The sequence below is a fragment of the Furipterus horrens genome, unplaced genomic scaffold (assembly GCF_987537825.1).
Source record: "Furipterus horrens unplaced genomic scaffold, mFurHor1.1.pri manual_scaffold_12, whole genome shotgun sequence".
Taxonomy (NCBI): Eukaryota; Metazoa; Chordata; class Mammalia; order Chiroptera; family Furipteridae; genus Furipterus; species Furipterus horrens.
In genome coordinates this window covers 75,632,636-75,651,131 of record NW_028327182.1, presented here as the reverse complement: position 1 = coordinate 75,651,131, position 18,496 = coordinate 75,632,636, and the positions used below count along the sequence as shown (strand labels likewise).

Sequence of the window (18,496 nt, the reverse complement as noted above, 5' to 3'; positions counted from 1 at the left end):
CATTTTTTTTTTTTCTGCTGAGAGCTCTTTAACTCCATTCTACCTAATTCTGAAAAAACAAAAGAAACAAAAACACATACATGTTTGAACAAATTCAGGATTTTTACTAATGTCTAAATATGTGTATGTGTGTGTGTGTCTGTGTGTGTGTGTGTGTGTGTGTAGAAAGAGGAAGGGGAGAGCAGAGAAGAGAGATTTCTCTCCAAGATTTTCAGTGGGTGGCAGGAAAGAAACCAGCATCATACCACCATTATAGCTGATATTTGGTACTATTTATAGAGCTGGCCATAGCTGTGTCAGATCTTGAAAAGAAGCAAAACATCTGGGCGCATTCCCGGGGAGAGGAAGAGCCCAAGTCACAACACATGGCACAGTGCAAGGCTGCATTTTTATAAAAGTTACAATTTCCATTTGCTTTTAAACATAATCCTATGCCTCAAAGGAACTTAGGGAACCTGATTCTGGCACCAAGTGTCATGAAAGAATAACACAATAGCCATTGTATTTTCAAATTTAGAAAAGTTCTGAAGTGAATGAATAAACAGTTTCCAAAGGGCAGAGAACACAAAGCATCTCCTCAGCCACAAGCCTCAAAGTGGCCAGTGGCCACAATAGTCAGTCATGAGAGCCAGCCTCACTGAGCTGAAGTCAGTGGCTGCCCTGGGGTGTTTTCAGCACGGCCAGAGTTAGAGGCAAAACCCGCCCTCTGTTCCTCACTTGAAGGCAGGTGGCACCCACTCCCTGACCACCTCGCAGAGATGTCCTTAGGATGAATTAAAGGAAAATATTTAAACTTACATAACACTTGGGACATCTTCAACAACATCAACAAAAAAATCACTATTTCTACAATATTTCGCAGACTTAAAGCAAGTATGTCCTACTTTAAGCAAAACCAATATATTTTTTAAACTCCAGATTTTGAAAACATACATATCAAAACTGTTGTTCATATGTAAAAAGAAAGAGTAAAGTCTGCAAAGTCCAAGACCTCTGTTTTGTTCACCTGGGACTGCCCAGCACCCAGCCCAAGATCTGGAATGGTGTGTGTCCTCAAAAGGTATTTGTTGAAAAACTATTTTCTCTGTTCAATAGCCAGCTCCATCGATACACTTAATGTATTATAGAATATGCCCCATTCCTCAGCATGCATGGTGTGGTAGGTGAGACACCCTTGTAACGCAGCCTAGGCTTGGGGACAACTGTGTCCTCTGAGATGCATCACCCTGGGCATCCCCAGCCCCAGTGAGCATCCTCTATGAGCATTGTGTGGGATGGGCTACTTCTTTCTTTTCAGAAGCCTCTTCCTGGCCTCCCAATTTCAGCCACAAGAAGAAGGGCAGCAGGTTTCAGTCTGGCTGTGGCTTTGGGGGTGAGTGACTAACATGTGGGTTGTTAGCATCTCTGTGGCCTTCCAGGGGCAGAGGGCAAACCCAGGCAAGCCATCTGTTATGCTGGACACTGTCTTCACACCCACTTCTGCCTCTTCATTCCATAATGTTTGTTTCTTTTTTTTTTCCCTAATTTCTATTGAACTTATTGGGGTGACATTGATTAATGAAATTATATAAGTTTCAGTTGTACAATTCTATAATTCATCATCTGTATAGCACATTGTGTGTTCACCACCCCAAGTCAAGTCTCCTCCCATCCCCATTTTACTCTCTTCTACCTCTCCCTGCCCCCATTTCCCTCTGGTAATCACCATAGTGTTGTCTGTGTCTATGAAGGCTTTTTTCCCCTTCACTTAATCCTTTCACCTTTTTAACCCAAAATATTTGTTTCTCCCACATTATTCAGAGATGGGTAAGAGGAGGATCCATACAAAGCCATCTGACAGATTTCCGGGAAATCCACACCTGGTCTACAGAGGAATACTTCCTAAACAGGGCAAGAACCTGATCCATGCAGGCTACTAGATGTTCTTTCTATAACTCTTACTATAATAATCAATAAAGGCTCACCATAGGATATTTGTAAACTTCAGAAAAAATATAAAGACAGAAACAAAATTCATCCATAATCTCACCATCCAGAGAGAATCTTTATTGGGATTTTGGCATATTTTATTCATGTTTGCATATATAGATATATGTAATTCATTAGCCAGTTTAGAAGATATTTCATATATACTTCACAAGCATTGTCTCATGTCATTAACATTCTTCAGTGTTTTTATATTGCAGCCTACTACTCCATTGTATGGATATATCATAATTAATTAACTGGTTCCCTGCTATTGAGGAAACCTGATTTCAGTGTTTCAGAAAAATAAATAGGACCACCATGAACAATTTTGCACACACATATTTCCCCACACTTGTGATTGTTTCTTTGCAATAAAATACTAGAAATAAAATATTTTAAGTATAGAAAACCCCTAAATCAGCTTCCAGAAAGGTTGCACCAATTACAGCTCTACTAATAGGACATTCATATTTCCGTGACAATGTCATTTTTAACCCTCAATAATTTTATAGCTGGGAAAATGACATCTCATTTACATTTTAATTATCATTTTTGGCATTGTTGTTAAATTCCTATTGGTGATAAGTGCTTTTTCTCACCACACCACAGCCATCCCTGTGGGGTAGGCCCTCTCATCCTCCCCCTACACAGGGAGAAACTGAGGTTCAATGAAGTGGCTTGTATACAGTCGAACAGGAAACTTTCAGAGTCAGAGTCAAAGCCTTACTTCAAAGTCCCATCCACCTATTTTACTGTACTGCTTATTCATAGAGTTGAACATTTTTCCATGTGTTTTCCATTGCATTTCTCTTTCTCTGAACTGTAATAAATTTATTTTTCTGTGTAGAAAAACAGCCTAAGCATTTTGGGGGTTTTGACACCCCACACCTGTACCAAGATTCACACATCACCCCCTAACTCGTCCTTGCCTCAGCCCAACCTAGACAAGCGCCCATCTCCCCACACATTAAGTGACACAGTGTCTCCCCACTACTACATGAAACAGAGTTTAAATGGCTCCACCTAAGCCCTCTTGAGATTACTCTAAATGTCCTTGATTGGAAAGTATCCATTCATGGGGCCACAGAACATAGACCAGCTTGAGAAAACAGCTCTCACAAAGGCCCTTCTATTGGATCATCCATTCCTTTCTGTGTAGGAGGCAGAGCAAGAAGTCCATTGTGTTCTCTCCAAACAGAGATAAGAGTATCTCCTGACCAGATAGCTCACCTGACAATGTAGCATTTAAGTGCAAGGCCAGCCCAGCACCCGTCCATCACAGTCACTCCTCAGAAGCCCAAGGAAATGGGTGCCCCCCACCACCTTTCCCAGGCAGAATCCTCTCAAAGGATGAGCTCCCTGGAAACTGCCATGGGCAGTCAAAGAACACTTCCACCCAACAAAGAGCCCTGCACTGAGAGCTGGAAGGGAGGCTGGGAAGGGGGAGTGTCTTTCCTTCAAAGCCACCTGCTTGCCCAGGAATTCATGCTGCAGAAAAGGTCTGCAGGATCATAAACCAGCCTTGCATCTGCCTCGGAGCTTGCTCTGCAACTCGCAGCGATCATCTGCTTGATTCAGCTCAGGTTAGGAAGATGGATAGGACTTTCCCACAAATCACTTGGTTAGTATGAGAAATCTATGTTCCTGCTGTTCTAAGCATTGCAGAGATTTTTGGTTCCCTTTAAATCTCTCTCAATATTAGAGTTCTTGCAGCTTTCAGAGTTTTCTCCCCAAGATTTATTTTTTTGAAGGCACTGCACTATTTGGCAGTGCTACATGGTTCGTCTCTGTACTCTGACCAGCAATATTTTGGGAGGAAGCTCTTGAGCTCCAAAATTGGAAAATAGGAATTCCAACCTTTTTATTAATCACTCTGGGATCCCCTCAGCAGAACTGCATGGAATCCCTGGCCTGACTCCTCCTCACCCCAGCCCACTAACCTGGCCCAGCCAGGTCCATCCTTAGAGAGGAATGATCCCACCACCCCATAATCACCTTGTATTACTTCCCATAGACCCTGGGGCATGTGCTATATTATAGGCTCTATGCCGGATACTTTATAGCTAACCCTCCATTTAATCCCTACAACAAATCGAGGAAATAGGTATCATTAGCTATTTTTAAACTGGGGAAACTAAGGTTTGGAGCAGCCATGCAGACTGAGCCAAGTCTGTAGAGATAACTTAGGTTAGATAAATTCTGGGTCCCTACACCTCGGTGCTTTCATATTCTTTATTTTACCTCAAAAAGAACACTAGGAATAAGACTGGGAAGAGCCCCTCTTCCTTGATCAGCCCTGAGTCACAAACGCCTCATTGCCTTTATCACTCCCACAAAAGACCTGGTTCCCTAAGTGAAAACAGCATTTTAGACCTTTAATAATCCAGGAAGAGTTCCCTCTCAGAAAAAAATAATGGCCCAGGGGCCAATCATGTGTCCTATACACCCAGAGCTCTGTAGGGGGCCATATCCCTTCCCCCTTCCCAGGCTGGACTGACAGTACATTGATGTGAACCAAGGCACGTTTTCAGAAGTCCCCTGAGCCAAACCCCCATGCCCCCTGCACAGCTTCATTACCACCCTCAGACTCCCCCGGTCCCCACACAGCTCAGTCTCAGCTTCACGACATCCACCTTGCCTTTCTGCTGGGTTTGTGACCCTAGATTGCTCTCTTTTCCAAAGCCCCAAGTCATTTTCCTTCCCTACAATCCCACTTGTTCCTTGGTTGCCCTCCTTTTGCTTTCCCTACAAACATCTGACTAGAACTAAGGAGGTGTTCTATTTCTTCATAGTTCACATCAGCCTGTCCCTCTTCCCAAATTTCAGGGAATGAATAACCCATCTTGGGGAGGTGTCTTCTCCATGTCCCCTTCTTTTCTCACAGGAAGCTGAGAGGAAGACACCACAGCATTCAGCCCCACCTGATGAGTTGCACCCCATGTCTAGATCTCGTGACCTTGGGTAGGTACCTTCTCTCCCCAGGAAAATGTCTTAAGGTAAAAATTAAAGAGAGGAATCTTCCTGTCATTCTCTCCTTCCTCCTTCCCCATAGGAAGATGTAAAAAACAAGGGAGATGTCTCAAAATAAATAAATAAATAAATAGAAAAAAGTGCAGTGAGCATCTCTAAGCCCCTAACCCCAGATCAATGGGCTCTTGGCCCCTCCCTCAAAGGACTGTTAGTAGCTCCAGGCAAGTGACTTGACGCCTTCAAAATATAATTGTACAAAAATAATGTAACTATATGTGATAGATGTTAATCAGACTTATTATGGTGATCGTTTCATAATATAATCCTATATTGAATCATTGTGCTATACACCTGAAACTAATATAATATGTTTATTATACCTCAATTTTTCAAAATACAGTCATACAAGAGCCACCTCAGTAGGCAGCTTCAGGCCTGTGGGGATCTGAGACTATTTTTTGAAGACCTTCAATCTTGACCTTATTAATTCAGTCATAACTCTTCAAAATGTACAGGGCCCCTTTTACAGTGAAAAGCTCAAGTGATAGCATCAGCAGAAAGTATAATTTTGATTTAAAGACTCAGACTTCTCTCCATCATTGTCTCCATCCCTCTCCCCCTGCATTCAGGCAGCATCTTTTCCTACAACCCTGGTCCTCGGCCATTACCCTCCTCTTTCAGAGCTCTTGATCTTACCTCCTAGTCATTGAGAAAATGAAGCAACAGAAAAGAGTCCCCACCCAGATCCCCACCCATCCCACCTCATCCACCCACCCACCTGCCTTTCCCTCCCTTAGTGGTCCAGACTACCAGCTAAAGCCAGGCCTGTCCAATCACTGGTGCCCAGTCCCCACCTTCCCTCAAGGCCATGGCTCCAGCAGGTCTCTATGCCCTGCTCCCGCATCACCTTTGTGCTCTCTTGACTGGATCGTTCCCATCAGAACACAAGCATCCTGACCCCACATGTCCCTACGGGTAATTGCTCATTTCTCACACCCCTTTATAAACACTCTTCTCCCTGAAGTTGTTTACGTGAGTTAGCTCCAGTGCCATTGGCCCAGCCCACGTCAGCGGGGCTCCCACCTCCCTCTCCATCAGAACTGCTCTTGTCAGCCCACTGCGGCCTCCATGCCGCTCACACTCGGTTCTCAGTTCTCATCTTTCTTCCAGCATCAGCAGTGTCTGACCCAGCTGATCACTCCCTCCTTCTTCAAACACACTTCACTCAGTTTCTGAGGCAGCATTCTCTCTTGGTTCACCTCTTCTCTCATGGGCTACTCCTTCTCAGTCTCCTTTGCTGGTTCTTCTTCATGTCCTAGACTCAGAGTCGGTCAACATGGCCCATGAGCCAGGTGCCTGCTTATACAAGCACAGTTTCATTGAACACAGCCACATTCATTGATTTATACATTATCGAGGGCTGCTTTTGTGCTGTTTGAATCAATTGAGTGGTTGTAGCAAAGACCATATGGCCCACAAAGTTTAAAATATTTATTATACAAAATCTAAAATATTTAGTACCCGGTTCTTTAAGAAAAAGCTTGCCAATTCCTATCTCAATCTATAAATATTGGAGTTCCCAGAACTCAGTCTTTATACCTCTTGTCTATCTATACTCACTCTCTAAGTGATCTCATCTGGTCCCATACTTTAAATATAATTGATACAATGCCAGTTTCCAAGATTTTTCTCTAGCATAGACTTCTCTGAAATCCAGACCCATAAAACAGCTGAGTAGTGGACATTTCATTAGATGTCTAACATCGCTCAAAATAAATCTCTCACTTCTTATTTTCCCCCAGTATTTCTTCCATAAACATTTCCACCTCATGCCAAAAACCTTGGAAATCATCATTAAACCCTCTTTTTCTCTCAAAGCCCCCCATTCAACCCATCAACAAATCTTACAGGTTCCACCTTCAAAGCATATCCAGAATCAGGCCACCCCTCCACTGCTGCCACCCTAATCCAGTCCATGACCCTCCCTTGCTGGATCACTGCCTGCTGACCGGCATCCTGCCTACAGGCAGCCCTCCTACAGTCTGCTTTCAACACATGTGGCAGCCGGAGTGATTCATTTCAATAAGAGACTACGTTACTCCTTTGCTCAAAACTTCCCAGTGGTTTGAGGAAGCTTACCTTGCCTCACTCCTACACCTCACACCTCAAGCGTCTCCAGCTTCAGGGCCTCTGCTGGCTTGGACTGCTATTCCCCCACACATCCATATGGACCACCGCCAGCGCCCTCAGTCTCTGCCCCAGTAACTTTATTTCTGAGACCCTCCTGGACATACCTTCCCACACATGCTCCCTACCTATCCCCTGGTTCTGCTTTGGTTTCCTCCTTTCACTTATTTACTTATTTGTTTGCCATTTGTATCCCCCACTAGAATATAAGCTCTGGGAGGATGGGGACTGGGTCAGTGTGGTCCACGCCTGCCTGTATTCTAAAACTTTAGAACTGTGTTTGTCAGGTCTCAATATTTTAAGCAATGAAAAAATGAACACATAAAATTTCATCCCTGGCCAATGTTGCTCAGCAGGTTGGAGTGTCATCTCATAATCAAAAGGTTGTGGGTTCAATTCCTGGTCAGTGCACATACCTAGGTTGTGGGTTTAATCCCCAGTTGGGGCACATAAGGGAGGCAACCAATTGATGCCTCTCTCTTGCATCAATGTTTCTCTCTCTCTCTAAAAAGCAATGAGAAAAAAAAAGTCTTCAGGTGACAATTAAATCAATACATAGATAGATAAATAGATAAATAAAATTTCAGAAGCTCATGTCCCTATTAAGGAAACTGGAGGATGAAGAAGATAAGCACATTGTTTCCATCATGGGTAAATCAAAGAGGTCACAGTTCAAAGCTGCCATAGCCCTGGAGCCAGCAGTATCCCTCACTGACCTGTCCCAAGGAATGGACAAGTGACAAGGGGACTGCTTGCCAGCAGCTCTTCAAATCTCTCTGCAGAGACTCCTGGAAATTAGGAAGGGGCAGAATGGACAAGTAGAGAAGTGGCTGCTCTGGAGGTGCATGGAGCCTCATTCCCCCTCCCTCCACACCTGCTCCCCAGTTGCCCACCTGGACCAAGAAGGTATGTAGGTAGGGGGCACAGCAGACAGCGAGCCAGGCTTGGAATCTGACAGCCACCAGCCATTGTCACCCTGATGAGCCTTAACCACTCCGTGCCTCAGTTTCCTTCCTGTAAAATGAGGGTGATGACCAGATGTTTAAAAAATCTGAAAATAAAGGGTAGTCTCAGACTTTTTTCCTTTCATATATGTGTCTTACCACACTTAAAAGTCTATCATTCACGAAGAGCTTCTGCTTAGGTTTTCCTGTGCGCTGTAAATTGCTCCCTCATTTCCAGACATCCCTCTCGAGTTCCTCACTTTCTCCCCATTCCGCTCCCCTTTTTCTCTCTCTCTCATAAGTTTCCGTTCCTCTTCTGACATTCTGAGAACCCTAAGTTTCAGGCAGACTGCCAGACAGGCAGGGGAGGTCTGCAGGATAGGAACCTCCAGATCCTCCTTTCTCTCTTCCTGGAGTCCTGCAGGGCAACTTCGTTGTGAGCAGGAACAAAACCACAAGGAGCAACGAGAGACAGAGAATCCATAGGAGAACCCCCAGCCCATTCCTCCCTCCCTGCCTTCACTCTTTGCACAGCCACATAGTCCCTAGCTTACAAAACAGAAGCAATTTCTGAGAAGGAGGAAAAGCCTGGAATGACCAATGGGACACCCAATGCACCTCCCTGATGGAGCCAAGCAGCCCCTCAGCTGCCCCTGACATTCATTCTGGCTCCTGGCTCCAGGCAGCTACTCACATCAAGGACATCTCTCCTTCCACCCAAACTGCCCTCATCCCTGAGGGTTCAGGACTCGCTGCCTCCAAGAGCCTTCTGAGACCACATGTGCCCTCACGGACATCCACTCTTCTCAGTACTTATATTGGGCTCCATGCCGGGACTCAGCTGAATACACCCTTGCACTGAAAGTCATCTCTTATGAGCTCCTGTTCACTCCTCGAGTGCATGTCAAGGCCACCAGGGTCTATGTCCCACCCCCCCTTCAGCCAGGACCCAGACGCCAGCAAGAAGCCCTTGTTTATTGGGAGCTCAGGCAGTATTTGCAGGCAGAAAATTAGCTCATTCCATGAGAGCTTTTCTGCCAACTGCCTGCACAAACTGAGGCAAGTGGTTTTGCCTCTTCAAGTGTCAATGTCATCCTCTGCAAAGTGGAGGTAACAACACCTTTCCCACCCACCTGGAGGCTTGTGAAACAAAACACCATGCAAACATGCACTATTATTAAAATAAATAAAGCAGCAAATGAGCCACTCAGCCCACAGCACTCCTCAATCTGCCCTACCTTCAGGCTGGCCTATCCACTTTTCCCAGTTGAGTCTGTGAAAGCCCCAAGGCCATACCCATCAGAGCCACCACCTGCCCTGTTGAGGGAAGGCACCCCACAGCCCCAACATGTCCCAAGCATAAAACATGGAGCCAGCCAGCTGTGACTTCCACAGAGAGCAGGACTCTCAGGCCACCTGGAGTTTATGCAACAAAGAAAACCACAACGGGAAGCAAATGCATTCCAGAAAAGCGGCCATAAATGACACACTTGGTCAAGGGGCAGAACCCTGAGGTCGCCCTGGGAGCCTTCAGCACCCAGAGATGCTCCTCTAAGTGTGAAAGCTGTCAGTGCATTCATTTGGTCTTAATTACTGAGGAAAGCGCAAAAAGGCATGGCTTCTGAGCAAGCGGGGAGGATGGTGCTCACCTCCCTGATGGAAACCAGCCAGCTGTTCTCAACAGCACAGGGAGCCCTACGAAACGGCCCCCTCTGGAAAGGGTGCAGCCTCTGCCACCAAAGTGCCTTGTGGCCTAGCTCTGCCACTCACTGGCTTTGTGACCTTAGCCAAGTCAGAGCTTCTCTGGGCCTCAATTTCCCCACTTGTGAAATCAGATGTATGTGATGGAAACACATCACCTGACCACTGTGGGTAGGTGATAGGGCCTGGGGATATGTGTGTGAGTTGGGGATGGGGTGGAGAGGAAGGAACAAGGATGCCACAGCCCATGGTCATCATCCCCTGCACGGAGATTCTGCACCCTCAACATCTGAAGCAGACACAGGCTTCCAATGCCAGGTAGCACGCACTGCATTTCCTGCGCGCATGATCTGAGCTCACCCAATGGATGGAGAACACCCTGCCTCATTATGCTTCACGGTGAGCAACATAGTGCCTGACATATTGCCACATGTAGAGTCACTGTTTAAACATTTGTAGTTTGAGTAACTGATTTAAAGGGCATGTTTTTTTCAGATTGGTAAAATAATACACTTACTGTAAGAAATTTGGGGACTAGTTTAACAAAATAAAAAATCACTTGTTTCTAAAACCCAGAGATAACCACTGTTATTACTTTGATATATTGTATTCTGTTCTATTTTTTATGACTAATTACACATACACTCTATTTATTTTAAACCTTTATCTACTTAATATATATTACTGGCATTTTCCCATATTCTTATATATTATTCAATGTAATTTTAATAGCTTCCTTGATTTCCATTTTATAGATGAGCTATATTAGATTTAATTAATCCCCACACACAATGTTTTGCTATGATAAATAATGCTAAAAGAAATATCTTGATTAGAGCTATTTTGCACATCTCTGATAATTTCCTTAGGATAAATTCCTACAAGAGCAATTGCTTACTGGTTCAAAGGGTATATTTTCATGATACGTCTCCTATATTTGCAAATTATCTTCCCACCAGCTAAGGGTAAAAATTTCCATTTTTCCAGCACTCTTAGCAACACTGGGTATCATCATTTTCAATTCTGGTAATCTGGAAGGTGGGTAATAGTATATCTTAATTTTTTAATTCATATTTTGATTATTAGTGAGGTTAGTCACTTTTGCATATTTTTCTGGACATTTCTGTTTCTTTTCTCTGTGTTTGCCCACTTATCTATCAGGGGACAGTCTGGTTTTTTAAAACAATTTATGGATAAGAGAATTAGTCTACAACCTCCTTTGGTGAACCAGTCCCCATGTTTAACAATCTCCTCCATTAAGGCATTAATGCTAATGTCCTTTTCCTGTCCCTTAAACCCATTTACCCTCATCCTGTCTCAGGGGGAAGGGGGGAGAACTCCTTCATCTTTCATCTGACAGTGCAACCTTTCTCATCTATCAGCTTCTCCTCCAGGAAATGAATAATTTCTCTTCAATTTTGCCTAATCTAGTGTAACCTAGGAAGTTAGAGTATCACCCTTTGATGCTGTCCCCTCCTCTTCTTCCAAAATCACCCTCTTCCTCCTCATCACTTCTCACCTGGATGGCAGCAAATTACTTCAGAATCAGCCTCTCTGTCCCAGACTTGCCCCTCCCGAACCTCACCTCCGCTCTTACATCACGACTCATCCCCCTAAATGCAAATGTGACTGTGTCTTTGTGTGTGTGTCTAAAACCCTTCTGCTCCTCAGTTTGGCCAGCTGGTCCTTCCCTACCTGGAAGCACCACATCTCTTCCTTCCCCCACCTCCAAACACACCCCATGTGCTTAGACACAGCAACACCAAGTATTACTCATAGTGCTCTGACGCGCTGTGCTGTTTCATGCTTCTGCATCTTGCAAATGTGGCTGCCTTCCTTCCAACCTCTCCCCCTGCACCTGATGGGGTCCTATTTATTTCTCAAGCCTCTCTCAGGTGTTCCTCTCTCCAGAAGGCCTTCTCTGATCATGCCGAGTAAGGGTCACCATGTGTACCCTACATCCAGGACATACTACTATTATGCCTCTACACCTCACTGAATTCTAGCTCAGTCCATACACCAAAACCAAAGGCAGAAGTGTGCAGTCAGCTGAATGTCATTCTGAATGGAAAGGACACAGTGGGAGCACCTGGGCTGGCCAGTCCACCTGACATATTTCTGTGGGTCGTGGGGTCCTTCATTTCCACTGACAGGCTCCCCAATGCCTTGGTTTCCTATCCTTTCTCATGCTATCCCACGCCTCCTCTCTCTTCTTCATCTTTGCCCACTCTCTCTGTCCTTCAAGCCTGTCTCACATCCTGGACAGCCCAGCCCCTGGTGCTGACTGTGTCCTCTCCTCTTTGGGCTCAGGCAGTTTCTGGGCAGTCATTGCACTTGGCTGCCTCTGAGGCTAGTGGGTCTTTCCACACCAATTCCTGCAGGACAAGGACCACACCTATCTGGTCTGGTAGACTCCTTAGTGCCTGCTTCAGTGCTGGGCAATGCCCTTGTTAACACAAAAATATGCCAGTAGGCTGTGGGAGTGGAAGTCTCATGCCTTCCCCTTGGCCACTTGCTGCTGGCTTCTAATTAGCCCAACACAAACCTCTGTGTTTGCTTCCTTTTTCTCAGTGACTGCCTATGTGAGCTTACTAATCATGCATTTATTTTGTGGGGTTCACGTCATCCATTCCCCTGGCTTCCTGTAGCTCAAAGCACTGCCAAGCAAAGCCCTGCACAGTGTCTGTCCCATGCTCCTGAGTGGGAGGCCCTGCCTTCACAGCAAGCCCACCAGCTGCACAGCAGCACTGGGCTCCCCACCACACCCCACCCTACAGCCAGCAGCCCCCAGCCCTGAGTTAGCGCACACCTTTGCTGCAGCTTCCCTGGGCCCCTCTAGCACTCTGTCCATGGAGCTCCAAGCCCAACACCAAGGAGATGTGTCCGCCCAGGAATGAATCGAGGCTGGCTAGAAGAAATGTAGGATTTCAGCCCCACATTGGAGAAGCTTCTCTCAGAAATGAGAACCTGAATGGAATTGAAAATTCTATTTTGTTTTGTAAGGGTAACTGGTGAAGTGTTTTTTCCAGAACCTATGCATGCTGTGGGCCTCTTTTATCTCACGTATCCCATGAGGAGTCTCTTACCTTTGTGAGATTCAGAGTACACAAGGTTTTATTTTATTTGTATCTCCCTTCCCAGTCCTCCCCAGCTGTACCCCATCCCTTTCTTTTGGCTCCAGGTTCTGGCATGCATTCCGCCACCCCTGGCCTGCAGCAGCCCATTCCCAACCACAGACTGGGCACTCGACAGTTCACTGCATAAATCAGGGAAGCTGGAGTTGAGGGCTCGGTGTTAGTAATGTGCACTCAATAAATACTGCTTAACTGCAGGTGTCCCTGTCTCTGCCATTTGGTTCGAGAGAAGTTGGGAGTCCAGAAAAAGCAAACGGTCTATTTGATTTGGAAGCAAGGGGGGAAAATGAGCTACAAAGCAAATAACACTGACTTGGGAGATCGAGGATTTTGATTCTGGTCCCAGCTCTGCCATCGGGTCACAGGGTGATGACGCCAAGGACTGTTACCTCTCTGGGCCCCATTTGCCCCATCTGGAAATAAAAGATTAGACTCCATGAGAGATCCTCAAGCTCTGGGTGGGGCCAGCCAGTCAAGGCAGCACCCTGGAGGGCAGCACAGGTGGACTGCACTTCTTTCCCACTCGTCCCCAGGGACTGTAATTCTCAGCCACTTTGCTAGCCCAAGAGCAAAGATGAGGTTTCAGAGAAATAAAAATGGACTCTCCTTTGGAAGAGGAGGAATCCCTGGACTAGAGAGCCCCTGCCTCTTGCCTCCTCCCAGCCCTCTGCCTCCTCCTCCAGATGAATCTCCTGTCTATCCATTTCCTAAAGATCATCCCAGAGGCTTCACAGCCTTCCTTTTTAACAGCTCTCACTGATGGAGAATTCTTCCTCATACCTAATCTAAGTCCATCTGCTGCAATTTCTGTCTATTTTCTCTCGTTCAATCCTGACTGGAGATGGAGAACAGCTGGTCGCCATCCTCCATATAACATCCCCTCCTAAACCAAAATCAGTTATTACATCACCCTGCAGCCAGTTTTTCTGCTGGTAGAGCATCCACCGTTCCTTCCTACCTGCCTTCATGGATCCTAGCTCAGAGAGCATCACTGAGCACCGTAGCCTGCACTGGAGGATACTTGGCAAGCCCCAAGTCCTTCTGAAGCTGTAGCTTCAGCTGGATCCCCCGCTGGATATAGGACTTGAGTGACAAAATCCAGAGAGAAGGTCAGAGCAGAAAGGGCTCAACTAGTGCAAGCCCCTGGCTTTACGGATGAGGGAATTGAAAGACAGAGCAAGGAACTACAGTAGCCAAGGCCAAACCTGAGGGCCCATGCTCCAGGGTCTGGACCCCAAATATTGCCACCACAATGCCCTGAGAGGCTGCAGCATGTTCTTGATGTGGGAAAGAGCAGGATTGGCCTTAACTGAAAAGCAAAAGGCCACAATTGTTCAGACACTTCCTATCCAAACTGTCTTTTCAACCCCACTAGCAGGCATCTGAAACTCCACTAAGAGCATCTTTGAGTTCTATTAAGAACTCAGATGCCATTGTTGGTGGCAATGCTGCTCACTGTTCACACCTTAGTATGAATGAGTAGATTTGATTCTTTCCAATGCTTGATAGAGAAATTTAGGGGTCAGATGAGGAAAAGAACAAAGAAACTGGAAAAATGACAGACGAATTTCACTACTTCCTAACATTTTCAAGGTCAGTTCCTGTACATGGGGGCTGAGGATGGGTGGGACAGTAGAGCAGTGAAGGCTGTGCCTGGTAGGAAATTCTTGCTTCTGACAGGCCTGTGCTTAGAAATATCTGCCCTGCCTGTCTCACGGAGGGGAGCTGCACCACCCCAGGTGTAGACCTGAACGTGGAGAAAGAATTACCTCATTGCTCCCACAGGGCCCACCCAATGGGCATCCCAGAATTCCTGACTCCCCCTGGTTAACCATTTCAGATGTGAGGTGAGCAGGGTGTCTAAATTAAATCTCAACCTCTAGGGTGCCCTTAACTGGCAGGAAGGAAGAGCCAGAAGAGAAGGAAGAAAGGGAGATATATCTGAGATTAAGTATGATTGATTGTTCAGGTACCTGCTTCAATAGCTCCCAGGTGGGGAGGGAGGAAGGAAGGCATAAGGAAAACTGAATCAGGTGAGCCATTCACTAATAATTTTGGCTATGAAATTTTCCTAAGTGAAGAATGAAGGGAAAAAATAACAGAGTGTGGTCAATACATTTCAGAGCTTATATTTCAAAACAGCCTTCACCCCATCCTGAATAAACAGAAGCTGCATGCTCCAGCCTCTTCACCTTTCGGGGGCTCTCCAGACTACTTCAAACCTCCACGCTTCTAGGCCCTTCCCCGGGATAACCAGGGACTTCACACAGCCGCTGAAGAAAAAGAAGTCATGTCAACAGCATTTACAAAAACACCTAACACAATAAATGTGCTTATTTGATTTCTCCCAAACCACAAAATTAAATTTTAAAATAGAAGTCTAAAAGGCTCTTTTCTGATAAAAATTCTAATATGTTCTCAATCCTATTTCAGGGAACAGTTTTCTTTTACAGCAAAATCAGCACAAAATGACAAGATCAAAGCAGGTTGGCAAGAGAGATTATTTACTGATGTGTTTATCATGAAAGGAGATGACAGGAAGGAGATGGGATGGAGGGGGGCGGGAAGCAAGGAAGGGACTTTTATTTGCCAGGTAAATCACCCAGGACTTGCGAAAGCAGAAGGAGGCAACCCCTTCAGAGCACAGTGGTTAAACGAGAGAAATCCTCGTTGGCCAGTTGGAGAGAGGAGAAAATGCTAGATCTTCAGATGATGCCACTCCAGGGTCCTGGCTAAAGAGACCATGTTTGAGGAAATAACGACTAACAAACTTAACGTCCTGTGCACTAATCGGGCCCTCCATATACAAGCAGGTGCTCACTTCACAAGAACTAATAAGCCTAACACCAGCACCAGCAATTCAATTCTCCAAGCTGGATCATGGCAGAGGGGCTGGATCTGGGTGTCATGCCCCATCATGCAAGGTGAAGTTGCAATGATGGTATTTTGCATTTTGTCAATTATTCTTCAGCTCCTATTATGCTTTTTTTAGTCTGAAGTTGTTATTTTAATGATCTCTGTTCCAAATGGGGAACTAAAGGGAAGAGAAATGAGGGGGAGGGGGAGGGAAGCAAAGCAAGCGCTCCAGCGTGTCCCACTTGTACTTCAACGCTCCCTCTGCTCCCTGCCCCCAGCCTGCCTTTTTCCTCTCTCTGCATGAGTCACCATTCGGAGGCTGCTTTAAAAACCTTACTTTTAATGTCCTCTATCATGACAGAAACCCAGCAGATCAGCATCAATGAAAGGGACCCCAATTTAGTTACCTGTTACTTGTTCTAAACAACCTCCTCAAACTCAAAAGTATTTTCTAGTTTTATCGCTGTCTTCATGAAAGCCAAGGTGCCCCCTTTCAAAGTCCCCCACCTGCTGGGTGCGGCCTCTCTTAGGCTCCCTGGGAGTCATGTGCCCTAGGCAGACTACAGAGGAGGAGGTTTGGGGCCAGTTATAACTGGCAGCCAATAATGGTCCAGGATCAACTCCTGGTTCCTGAACACAAAGGCTTATAATTTATGGGACTGCAAGTTTGTTTTGGTTACTGTCAGAAACATGTGCAGAAGAGAAAGCTGACTATATCTTGACAAGACAAAAAAAAAGTCAGGCAGCTGTTTTTTAAATCATTGTGGGTAGAGCTTCGACAATAAAAACTCCCACCCAAAATAGCTGCCTAAACGAGGTGGAGGAAAACCTGTTGTAGAGGTTAAAGAAAACACGAATTAAAAAGTGAAAGTGATTTGTGCAGCCAGAGAGTGGAGGCAGGCGCCCACCTGCACCCAGCGGGAAGGGTGTCACAGGGAAAAGGTGTTGCTGGAGGATCCCTCCCAGAAAGTTCACTTCCTGCCAGGACTAGGGATCAAATTCCCCAGCATCGGGTCTAGGAAAGAAATCAGAGTCAGAAAATTCACCTGAATTCCCAAAGCCTTAGGGACTTGTAAGATCAACCCCAGGCTGGGAGCTTCTGGGCCTCCAGCAGATCAGAGGACATACTTGGGGAAGCGATATGGGGCATTCAAATAGGAAGTTCATTCAAGACCAAGCGCATCACCTTCTTCCTGATGGGTACCTTGTTTTCTAGGAAGCCCATCTACCTTTGACCTCCTACTGGCAGAAGCTCAGATGCTCTGGGAAAGGAGATCCCCACAAGTCCAAAAATGTGTCTGAGAGCAAGGGAGGCCTAGTGGTCCCACAATTAGAGTGCACTAGAGGGGCTACAGGGCTGCACCACCTGCCTGCCATGACAAGCTTTTCTACTTGAAGAGCAGTCATCAGAAGCAGTGTGGTTGCTGGCTCCAGCAACTCCTGGGTCACAACGGTACCATACCAGTGCACTTAAACAGAGCCATTCCTCAGGAGCCTACCCTTCCTGCCAGCCTCCCCCTCTCAGCACAGAATAGCCCTTCTTCGATAAGGGTAGAAACACGGGATAAAATTTATCTCCATCCTCTTCATTTCAGTACACACCAAGCCTGGATAGTCTTCCAGAGTTCTGGGGAGCTAATCAATTAAGAAATTTCTTTTCCTCTGAGAACTGCTTTGTTGGTCTCTCACCACGTTGTGTGACACGCAGGTGCCCGCAGGTCACACAGGATGCCCACATCGAAGGGAATTGTTCCTTCCACCAAATAAAATGAACTGAGACAGAGTTGGCAAGGAGTAAGAGGTAAGAAGGAGACAGAAGTTTGAGAAGGACTCAAGTTGAAGGTCACAACAGTTGGGAGAAGGCAGGTGAAGATAGTGGAAAGGACCCTATGGCGGAAAACCCAGTCACGTTTCTCAGAATCAGTCTCCCAGTGATGGGTCCACCAGGAAGCAGCACATTCTGAAGTCCAGCTCCTTCACCCAACTAACCTGAATCTACACCCCAACCCTGCAGGGACCCTGGCCCAAGACCAGACCTATTTCCACAGACGTGAGCGCAGCTAATCGAGAGAGGAATAAACAAACCCAGTTTAGACAGCGCAGAAGTTTTCCAAATTGTCAGCTTGTTTTCCTCCGAACAAAAGACGGTGATTTCCCACCTTTGCCACATTTACTCCCCTAAACTTTTCTTTCTGCATTCCCTCTACATACGCTAAACTGCGAGCCACTGAGCATGGAAGCGCAGGAGCAGCACCCCGGAGACGCAGGCAAGAGTACCTTTTCCGCGGAGCAGAGGGGCTGGTGCCCAGAGGCTCGCTGCCCTGCCGAGCCGTGGAAGGAGGCTGTCGGGATGGAGCACGCTGAGGATTACGCGTTCTTGTCTCTGCGACCAGACCTTTCAGCAGCTCCGACCAACTGTGCTAGCGATGCACTTAGCAATTATCTGCTGGCGCCGACGCCCCGCCCCCTGCTCTTGCGATTGGCTCTCCAGTCCCGGGCAGGACTGCATTGGTTTCAACCGACCTCACTCATTGCTTTGGCTCCTACTATTATCTAAGCCATCAAAGGGAATAATTCCATGTTTCATTGACAACCTGTAAGGCTGTCCCCCGGCCGGTGTGGAGGCAGGACTGGGAGTCCGGTGGAGGGAGGACGGCAGAGTAGAGAAAGTGGGGGGTGGGGGAGAGGGAGAGCTGTAGAAGGGGTGGGGAAAGAGGGAGAGAGGGAGACAGAGAG

At 46.3% G+C, this 18,496-nt stretch overlaps 1 protein-coding gene across 2 annotated transcripts in view; it reads right to left on the bottom strand.

Moving 5' to 3' along the window:
- ZMAT4 (zinc finger matrin-type 4) overlaps positions 1 to 18,160 on the bottom strand; it is a 332,769-nt gene extending 314,609 nt beyond the window's left edge. For both annotated transcript variants that reach the window (XM_090258117.1, XM_090258116.1), the window contains exon 1: positions 18,038 to 18,160. The gene's annotated coding sequence lies outside the window, so the exon portion shown is untranslated. The remainder of the gene's footprint in view (positions 1 to 18,037) is intronic.
- Between the last annotated feature and the right edge of the window lie 336 nt (positions 18,161 to 18,496).